Source organism: Notothenia coriiceps, unplaced genomic scaffold (genome assembly GCF_000735185.1).
Source record: "Notothenia coriiceps isolate Sejong01 unplaced genomic scaffold, NC01 NC01_scaffold00026228, whole genome shotgun sequence".
NCBI lineage: Eukaryota > Metazoa > Chordata > Actinopteri > Perciformes > Nototheniidae > Notothenia > Notothenia coriiceps.
Genome location: NW_011358929.1, coordinates 439,868 through 448,153, shown reverse-complemented (window position 1 = coordinate 448,153; position 8,286 = coordinate 439,868). Strand labels below are relative to the sequence as shown.

The window sequence follows — 8,286 nt, the reverse complement described above, 5'->3', positions numbered from 1 at the left end:
TATAGAAGGTGTGTGTGTGCTGTGTGCTGTGTGTGTGGTGTTGTGGTGTGTGTGTGTGTGTGTGTGCTGTGTGTGTGGTGTGTGGTGTGTGCTGTGTGTGTGTGTGTGTGTGTGTGTGCTGTGGTGTGTGCTGTGTGTGTGTGTTGGTGCTGTGTGTGTGTGGTGTGTGTGGGTGTGTGTGTGTGTGTTGTGTGTGTGTGGTGTGTATTGCAGCCCCCTCTTCAAGGTTTTTCCTGAGACAGCTTTGTTTCGACTTAAGAATGAGTGGAGCTTTAAAATTAGACTTTGTTGGAGATTTGCAGTTAACTTTCAGTTAAAGCAGACAGCTGTACAAAAAAACATTGACCTTCCAGCAGTTGATATAAATGGGAGTTTCTAAAATAGGACATGTAAAGTCATTATTTCACCCAGTGACAGTATATCTAGGCTCTCGTTTCTACAGTGCCAATCAGTGTCTCGATGCTGTGCTCTAAAGCTGTCGGAGCAATTGGTTCGGCTTTCCTATAAACTTATTTGCCTTAGGGCCACCTTTTTCTGTCCTTTCACTCCATTTCCCTCTTTCATTAACCTAATCGCTCACAGTCTGATTTCCCTCCGCCTCTCCCCTTCGCTAGTCCTCTGGCCCATCCCAGAGGGGCGAATTGTGAAGGTGAGTCATCCGATTAGCGTCCAGCTGATGTACCGTCCCTTTCCAGATACGACCTCCATTGTGTCCCACAGGACCGGACAGTACAGCAGGGCGCCAGCACAGTGAGGCTGGGGGATGCTTTGAAAAGCTTTGTGGAGCAGACTGTACTGATGTTGCGGCATGGGAAACCGTTCAATCCTCACAATAGCTCTTTGATAATGAATATGCTTCGCCATCAACACTTGTCCCGAACTGCTGCAGTAATGGGGGAAAAGAAAGAACAACACACCTTACAGCAGCGTAGCAGTAGATTCCCAGAATAAGTGAAAATATCATAAAATAACAGTAATATTATAATAATTTGCTCATTGAAAAGTGAATTCATATATTTGATAGCTATGTTAATGACACATTAGGCCGTGACTTGAGACAGCTACAGAGTGGAACAAGATGATGTACTCCTACATTTCCTTTACATCCAACAATATTATTGCACTTAATGTTCTGTAGGCATTTAAGTATAGTGATGCATCAGAGTAATTACTCGTGGGCCTCCTGGTGTGAGTGTTGTGGGTAAATTTTCTTACCGTTTTAGTCAACAGCAGCTTTAAACTGCCTTAAGCTGCATTCACATGATACGCAATTTTCTCTTTGCTCAGGTTGGGCAAAGAGCCTTACGTTGAAAACAGTCAGTTAAGTTTCAGATCTATGGTTATCCCCCCTGCTAGCTTGCACTGCTATATACAGCTGTCATCTGATTGGTTGCACGTCGAAAGGTCCGCTGTAAACAAGGTCAAAGTTGAGGTAATTTTAGCTTTGAGCGAAGCAAAACATTTCGAGCATGAACGCCACTGAGGGTAGCGCTTCGGCCAAGTGGGGTGGCGCTGCTCAACTCCAAAGTGAGCGCAGAGCCATTTTACTGCTTGTCATGTGACCGCAGCTTTAGTCTGTTACTGCTACCGTGTCCTAAAACCCGGAAGTAAGCTGCGCTCGCGTTCCCTTGACAAAAAAGCAATGGGATTCCTCCATAGAGTGGCGAAGTCCCTCCCCTTCCGTTGGACCTCCATGGGACCTTATTTCGGAAAAAATACGTATTGAAGTCAATGGCGAGAGAAAGATTATCTTTCGATCCCGTTTGAATTGTGTCACGAATTACACATATGATGTTTGTCAATTTAAAAGATAATTTTGCAAGATAAAAAAATAAAAATGTGTCGTAAAACTGTGAAGTAACACATTTTTTTTGCGAAACTTTCAATTAACTACATCTCTTGCACAACAACACACGTCACCAAGATGGCCGTCACTACTGTCTTGCCAAACAAGAGATTGACTACCCTCACTATCACCACAATGAAACACGTCCAGAAGAATGTCATGCAAAGCTGCCTGCCTGCCTGCCTGCCTTCCTTTGATTCTCTCTGAACTGCCTGATCTTTTTAATGTTTAATGTCAACCGTTTGTGCAGATAGCATGAAGTACAAAAGATCGCCGATGCTAATGTAGCGTTAGCCATTTCTCCCCCGGACTTAAATGGTGTATTATAGAATGATCACACCGGTGTGACAGTACTCTTCAAAGGGTTCACGAAATATGACTACTACTCTTACTGTTTAACATTTTGGGTTACTTAATATTACTTCATGTTAAGGCCATACATGCCAACCTTTCCAAATCCAAAAGAGGTAGGTTTGCGCGTGGCAAATGTGCACGCCCAATTTAGGTAATCAGAAGAAATGGAACCCCAGTAATTACACGTATAAACCATGTTGTTAGAGCCAGTATTTTGATTTGATAAGAAAGGCCACCTAATTGTGACGTCTGTAGTCAACGCACTATAAAGGACTAATTCCCACGGCGCCTGTGCTAACGCCACAGTGATGGGCAACCTGTTGAGAGACGCCGTCGAGGAACAGTTTTTAACCGTACTCGTACCATACACGTAGGCCTACATACAAACCGTACAAATACCCTTTAAGTTGTGAAGTTATAACCATTATCACGGAAGAAAGAATACCTAAGTTGTTTGTTTTATTTGAGTTTTGCCTATTTCTTTTGAATATTGTAAAGGCCTATTTTTCTTTGTTGCATGTGCAATTTTATTATTATTTTATTTTGAGCAAACACATCGCAACATCTTCTAAAACCATCGGAGGCCAAGCAACACTTCAAACTGTGAGTAATTTAAGGAAAGAAACGAGTTAGAACTGTCTGTTTAAGGCGTCTAGTGGCTTGATGGAAATACAAGGAAGGAAGCCACGGCAGTACTCATTGACAATTTTGGGGTACCTTTCCTTTTTTTTTTTATGGAGTACTTGTACTTTTGAGATTTTGCAATTGATGCTAGTTTTGACTTCTACTCAACTATATTTAATAGACAAATATTCCACTTTCTATATTTATTTAACAGCTGAAAAAACATGTGATAAGCTTATGTAATGAAACTTGTTTTCCCTCTCAAAATGTCGTCAAGAGAGCTCTCTAACACCTGGCAATTTGATAGTGTCCCAAACCATTAAAGCCAGTAAGTGTGGCAATGATCCCTATTTAAGGACACTTTAAACACTTTGTTGAACTGAGTGACCACTACGTGGCTTTAGTAAATGAGTTGCAACAACTCTCTATGTTGTTAGGCCTTCTGAGATATCAGTCTAATTTAATGTTGACTAAGGCTTTTGGGCAATGAAAATTTTACCACGTTGTCGGCAGGATTCGAACCTGCGCGGGGAGACCCCAATGGATTTCTAGTCCATCGCCTTAACCACTCGGCCAAAAATGGGGCCAAAGGGACTGCTATGTGGGGGAAAGAAGAGGAAAAAGAGGGGCAAAGGGAGGGGGAAGAAAAAAAGGAGACTTTATAGTACTCTAAGGCCAATAAACCCATTTCATTTTCACCCATTTACAAAATGTTGAAACGTTTAGCATAGAACAAACAAAAACACAAGTAAACGTATGCTTTCCCATATTATTTTTATTATCTCTGGAATGCCATGACAACGATAAACATCTTATACAACATTATTATGAACACAGATAAAAGGGATACATTCTATACAACATTATTATGAACACACAGATAAAAGGGTACATTATATACAACATTATTATGAACACCAGATAAAGGGATGCATTATAATAACATCAACAGTAAAAACAGCTTACTTCTTGTCTAGAGAGCCTTTTCCATTCTGCAATGGTCTGTCCAGGAATGCTGGACAGTACCATTTACCCTTAAGCTGGGTATGGCCAGTGCTCTTCTTTTTCGACTGACCACAGCTTTTGCATTGGTAGTTGGTAGTCCTCTTTTATGAGTCGCTTCTTCGGTGGCTCCCCTCTTCCGCAAGCACCTGGTCCTCTTTTGCTGTATTTTCATGCCGCCATTTCCTGCGCCTATTTAGGTCGACAGAGGGATTTGTCAACTGAGGAATGCTGAAGGAATAGGGGCTTGTGAAGATGAAGCAGTAGACGGAGCAGGTGGAAGGTGACCCGGGCCCTGCAGGCACGGGGAACTGCCATGAGGCAGGAGATGGTGCTGGAGGGCATGGTGGTAGCCCATATGGCAGGAATGGTGCTGAAGGCATGCAGGATGGGTACTGCCATGAGGCAGAGAATGGTGCTGGAGTGCATGGGGTACTGCCATCGAGGCAGGATATGGTGCTGGAGGCATGGGGTACTGCCCATGAGGCAGGATATGGTGCCTTGAGGCATGGGTACTGCCAAAATGCAGGAGAATGGGCTTGTGAAGTGACCCTGCGTGGTGCTGGTGGATGAAGCAGAAAAGAACCTGAGTCAGCTCTGGCACTGCGCACTGGCCGTATCAATGCTCACCCTCCCTATTGTCAGGCTCCTGGATTTCCCAGGCTAACATGTCCGTGCCTCACAGTTTCGTAGGGAGCTCCCTTCGGTAATGGCAAGGAATCCTCAGCTGCTGTTGGCCTTTTCGGGGGAGCTGCACTCCTTGGAGCAATGAGTTCCCGAGCGGTTCTTTTTTGTCTGTCTTGTAACCTAGAAAAGAAATACAACATATTGAGAGTTGTTACAAAGTGAATCCCATCTATAAGTGAACTGTTTAAAGAGAATGTAGCCAAAATCTCTTACCAAACAAGACACAGTGGTGTTGTTTATAGTGACAAGCACCAGTCCGTTCTGCTCCGTATGACGAGGCTGGTCTTCCCAGCAGTTGTTTAATGTGGACGTATGATTCACCATCGACTGCGGAAATAGGTAAGGTTTTACTTTGCTGTCTTTGGTTGGTTTCTTGCAAGCTCAAACTCCCTTCAAAGCCTGAGTGAAACACATCACATATGCCGTTGGCATCAAGTCTCAGAGCAGCCTGACCATGGGTCCATGAATAGTCTGTGAAGAGAAAGAAGATTTATAAAATATTATACGGATATACAGTACAACCCCACTTCACAAATGGACTATACCAGTTCATTTGTCTGAATCTATTACAAAGAGTCTAAAATGCTGTGAGGGTTAGACATACAATACAGCTACTTACTACTAACAATAATGACAATTTAAGAGATATGTGAATTATGTATGTGTGCATCCACTATAAGTCAGTACACCTTTCAGCTGCTTTGTTGGCCTGGAGCAGAGCCATTCGTTTCCTGAAGACTCTCCATGGTCCAGGCAAGGTCCTTTTTTTGGACTTCAGGCTATAGGTTGTGGTTGCTTATCCATTTTGATGGTAGCTTTGAATACAGCCTCACAATCTCATCCGTCTCGCCTACTGACCAATGCCGTTATTTGTTCTATTAAGAGAACAAGATACTTTGCCAAGTCATCCACAGCCTTCCCACCCATGGAACACCTCGAGAATCACAGTGGGTATCCTGAAAAATGAAACAACCATTGCAAATGATTAATAAATGGTCACATGACCTGAGCGATGTCCTGGGCGCAGAGACGTTTTTGTCAGAAGTACACATCTGTGCAGGACTGTGTGACATCACCGTGCTATAGCACACAAACACCAATTGACTATTTGAGACTTAATAAAACAAGTTATTCATAGCATGTGCGAGCAATTGACATGAAGGATCTCCTGAAGAATTTCAAAACAATGTGGAATTTTTTTACAATTGGTCAGAAACCTGAGAGGTTGTGTAAAGTGGACGCGTCCGGGTGAGTCAGGCAGGAAGAGAAATACTCTGAGTGGATTTCAGGCTGGGCTCTTCAGTGGCTCTCAGCTGCATCACTTGGGGGGAATAGTGCCAACGGCTGTACACAAGTAACCGGCCATGAGAGACAAACGTTGAGTAAAAATATCCTTGATTTGATATTGCCCATAAAAATGTATCTAAAGCTGCCAACACAAAAGACAAATTGTATCCTATGCGATAAAACACCATTCAAAGCATTATGGTTCTTCTAGAATTCATATGCCAGGGCAATAAAAGATATCAGATTACCATGAGATGATGTTGAGTGGATGTGTGTGAGATACAGGGAGCAGAAAGCACCGCGGGTGCTGAAGTGTCCGAGGGGCGTCTGACTGAGGATCTTTCCACTGGCATCACTCATTGTGATGTCAAGGCACTCCTCCTCCTCCTGAACTTCAAACCTGGCGTCTGGAACAATGGTGCCAAGTTTCACTGTCCTGTTGTACCGCCAGCAAGATCTCCTGCTGTTCAGACTGAGCGCAGCAAATACCCACAGCAATACGCTCACCTGCCATAACATAAATTATGAAAAAGAAATGTTAATTTGGAGGAATAAACAAGTTCTACTAGAAAGAAGAAGAACAGAAAGGGCCCTAGTTGCAGTGAAATGGGGGGGCCTGAAGTGACTTACCAGTGGGTTTCCCAGGGGGGTAGGAATTCTGGTAGTAGGGGCCCAACCCAAGAAACTCGCTGGCTGAGGGCATTTAGATAGTCTTATCGGACATCGTAGATCCTGTTTTGTGAGCGCCACTCACATGAACAGCTGCATGGGCTCGATTCCATTTTCCATCTGGAACTCCCTTCAAGCAGTTACATTTGCGTGTGCATGGCATTAGATCTCCACGCCTTTAAAAAAAGGAAAACATTCAAATATAATTTGGCATTTATGAACGATGATACTTTCCCCATGTGTGCAATGTATCATACACTTGAGACTGTTTTTTATGACAATTCAAAAGCAGAATTTTTTATATATTATTATTTTTACCCGGGATGAAGGTGTTCCTGATGCCATGGATTCTTCACAGAAGAGGAAACCTCTGCCACATCTTAGGACCTCCAGAAACCTTACCGCCCTTTTGTAGACCCTGATCACTTTGGTGTACAGTTCCACACGCACGGGAGGATCCTGAATGCATCGGCAAATGTTTTTGTTGAACCCTCCCACACACGTGTCATGCTCTCAGGATTGATAGCCTCAAGCCCTGATGTGTCCAGTGGCTCCCACATTGAGTTGAGCATAATCCTGGATGAGGGCACGGCTTTCCTCTACCCACGAGTTCTCCTCTGCAGTGTTCGCCAGTTCCGCTGGAGGCTGAATGTTGGCCAGAAATTGCGCTTCTGAAGGAGTCTGACCAGCATGTAGTTTCTGAGCTCTGAAGTCTTTGCTTCTTTTCAGATGGCTGTGTCATCCTTGTCCCACTCATAAATGCAGCTCGACATTTTGGAACAGAAAGTGCCATACAGGGGAGGTGATTCTGTAGTGAGACCGTTGTGAATCGCTCATGAAGTGGAAAATATCCAATTTAAACGTGGGTTTCAAGGTCGAAACCAACTTGAACCGGGGTTAAACCGTGTGCCAAAGAAAAGCAAGGTGTGAATGTAAGCATGTTTAATTAAAATACAAATGAAACGCAACTGGATGGGGAAGACTTAGGTGGAGTAGTTGATGATGCAGAATGTCAGGTGTAAAAGCGAGAGCATCTGTGGAAAGGCAGGGAATGGCAATTGATCGGGTTTAGAAGAAAGTGGGAATGTCATCGTGGAAAGACCCTTCTTATTGTGGCCTCCCGTCTCATCAGGACAACACACCTTAATAAATGAATGTGTGTGTCCTGTGTAAAATAATAATAATAATAATACAAAATTTGGTAATATATAATTTTCAACTTATGCCACGTTGCAGTTTGATACAAAATAAAAATATACATCAATAAAATAACACATGATGCTGCATCAAATTCATTTTTATGGGTGTAAAAGGATGTCTCTTTTTGAATGCCTTTTCACTGATCCTCTCTCCTTAGTCTCTCCCTTAGATTTGAGGCAAGGGAATGGGGAAAGAACAAGATGTACAATCTAGACTGGTGGTATTCATATAGAAGAATACTTATTCATAAACAAGAAGATCTTATGTTTACACATTTGTAAAGGTTTTCATTTGTCCGTGCAATAAATAACACAATGATACACAAACAGTCAACCGCCCTAAACCTGTGCCCGTGTGCAGCAATCTCGGTCCACATATATAACTTCTGGCTCTGGCTCCCCAGCGTCTTGGTAGCGCTGACGATGACTTGGCAGCAAGCCTCTAGACCAGCTCCCTCACCAGTGGTTAGGACACAGTTTCAGACCTCGCCACATTCATTACTGACGTTTGTCATCCATGTGCCGTGTCTGCAATGGCCCGGGCAAGTTTCTTAGTGATCTAGAAAACATGTAAATCCAATATAAATACAATAATCAAGTGTAACTCATGACATCATT

At 43.2% G+C, this 8,286-nt stretch overlaps 1 long non-coding RNA gene and 1 other non-coding gene across 2 annotated transcripts; both read right to left on the bottom strand.

Annotated features, from left to right (window-relative positions):
• Window positions 1–3,321: 3,321 nt before the first annotated feature.
• On the bottom strand, window positions 3,322–3,407 carry trnas-aga (transfer RNA serine (anticodon AGA)). Its single transcript has one exon. It is a non-coding gene; the product is annotated as a tRNA-Ser (tRNA).
• A 1,246-nt stretch (window positions 3,408–4,653) lies between these two features.
• On the bottom strand, window positions 4,654–7,367 carry LOC104956705 (uncharacterized). The gene is made up of 5 exons (XR_799583.1): window positions 6,431–7,367; window positions 6,052–6,307; window positions 5,731–5,859; window positions 5,203–5,469; window positions 4,654–4,984 (listed from the first exon to the last, which is right to left on the bottom strand). It is a non-coding gene; the product is annotated as an uncharacterized lncRNA (long non-coding RNA).
• Window positions 7,368–8,286: the final 919 nt, after the last annotated feature.